The following is a 2478-nucleotide window of genomic DNA, read 5'->3' on the forward strand; positions in this document are numbered from 1 at the left end:
GCAGGTTCAGCACCTAAGAACCTAGCCTCCACACCATCCTTAGCCAGAGTGTCGGCCATCTCATTGTCATGATGCCCTTTGCCCCCTTATGACCAGGCACCCAATATAGTTGAACCATATTATGGGTGCCCAGTTCTGAAAGGAGATTCAGACAGCTAAGAACGAGCTTAGAAGTGATACTAAACTGATTAAGAGCCTGACTGTCGGGGAAAATCTGAAGAGTTTTGCCCCGATACTTCTTCTTAAAACAGAAGTCTACTCAGAAGCAGATGGCTGAAAAACCGTAGCAAAAACGCCAAGGCTCTCAGAGAAGCCAAACTTCTTAGTCTGACAATAAACTCCAGCACCCACCCGTGAGTGGTCTTCGAGCCATCCGTGAACCAAACAATTTTATCCTTGGTTCCAAAAACTGTGTCGCCAGCCCAGTCTAGACGACTTGGAAAGTAAACACTAAACTACTTTTTCAAGTGTAAATTTGCAGCTATGTTGTCAGAACCCATCAATAAGATCAGTAAATGACCAGAATATTGCCGAAACAATTAGGTGTGGCTGCACTCCCAATTAGCAGACATCCACCAACCATTATGTAGTAACCGATAGTCACTCATAATTGGAACCTCCTCTATATAAAGATGGAGTGGTAGAATATTCAGGAGCACCTCCAGAGAAACGCTTGGGGCTGTTCTCATAGCTTCTGTAATGCTGACACAGGCCAGCCTTTGCAAAGTGCGTAGTTCAGCCTAAACTGACTTAAGCACTACCCTCGGCCACCAAACCACTGCTGCATACGTCAGCATAGGCCTGATTATCATGGTATAGAGCCAATACACAACCTTTGGACTATGACCCCAAGACTTGCTTATGGTACCCATTACACTCCATAATAACATTTTAGCCTTCTTGATACTGAGATCAAGATGATGCTTCCATGTTAGTTTACTGTCGAGAATGACACCGAGGTATTTTTCCTCAGTTGATTTAACCAATATGGTCCCAAAGAAATAAATATCATTAAACACGTCCTGTACCTTCCTCCGAGTGAAAGGAACCAGGCTCGTTTTGTCACAATCGATGGTGAGGCCAACCTCCCTACACCAGCATTCCACAGAGATGAGAGCTTTTCTCATCATACCCGAAATGGTTCCTGGGAACTTCCCAGTAATGATCATTGCGACATCGTCAGCATCACCAAAGCCGCGACAGCCATCCCTGTTTTGCCTCACCAAGAGTTCGTCCACAACCAGGCACCACAGCAGGGTTGAAAGAACACCCCCCTGAGGGCAGCCCCGGCTGGTGGTGACCCTCAGCGATTCGCCAAGCAAGGAGGTCGTCGCGACCCGATCAGTCAACATAGAATCGGTCCAAAGACACAACGTGTCATTGATACCAAAATGTTGCAGTTTTGGATTTGAAAAGATCTGCCAAAGAAGCAAAGTTGGTTGAATCCAATGCACATCCCAAAAAATTATCATTTGCGGAGTTCCACATAATTTTGCCGATAATCTTAACTTCGTCGAAAATTAGTCCTCCTTCTCTCGGGGGATTACAGTATCCAGGTTTATCTATGATAAATTAATCCAATTGACTCTTTTTGGAGATAAACATAGTCAATACCACTTTTGCTAGGAATTTCACGAATTTTATCTCGCAAAGTATAAGCAAATGATGAGAGTACCTCATAGGCTGAAGGAGAGCGGGAGAATACAGCTAGCGCTATTCTGTAGGTTAGTGGACTCCATCTATTTTCATTTGCATCCTTAACGCATTTTTCTTGATCTATGAGGAAGTCGTTATCTGGATATCTCTTACTGTTCATCTCCGAAGCCTTTTTCAAAGCCCATCCTACGATTTTATTTGTTTTCATTGCATCTTGAAAAATATGCTCCAAGTCTTTCTGTCCCTTTAAGTCTTATAACTTCTGTTAGATTTTTCTCCTGATTGTCACTTAGTTCAAGACTAGTTTATCTTAGTATATTTTCAAGCTGTTTAATTTTCTTGGTTAACTTGAACCGGTTTTGCTTGTTTTGGAGGATTCGCTTTTTTTCTGGATTTAGGAGTAAGGACGCTGACCTAACACTTGGAATCCACGATTTGTCATCTCATTTTGGTTCTTGGGGTGAGTTGATCCTTCTTCTTAATTTGATCTTTTATATACATATAATTATAACAAAGAAAAAATGCGTCAATATTTAACAATGCCCCTTTCAGTTGGTTCTGCCATTGCATTAAAGATTCACCAATTTTAGAGCCCGGCATTCTGAACATTGATACGTTTTTATTAAAAAGTCTTTCCTAGGAAGCGTTAGCTGGGGGAGTGTACCACGTCCAGCACTCCTTTGATTGAACACGTTCAAAAGGAACAAAATGCTTTGAAGATTTTAGGTGTACTGTATATTTCCCAATTCATCCTGTTACCATTCGTAAACATATTAATAAATTGACATTCAGGTACACGAGAATAACAATGATCATAATTTA

Source organism: Leiobunum rupestre, chromosome 3 (assembly GCF_980474605.1).
Source record: "Leiobunum rupestre chromosome 3, qqLeiRupe1.1.hap1, whole genome shotgun sequence".
NCBI classification, from domain to species: Eukaryota; Metazoa; Arthropoda; class Arachnida; order Opiliones; family Sclerosomatidae; genus Leiobunum; species Leiobunum rupestre.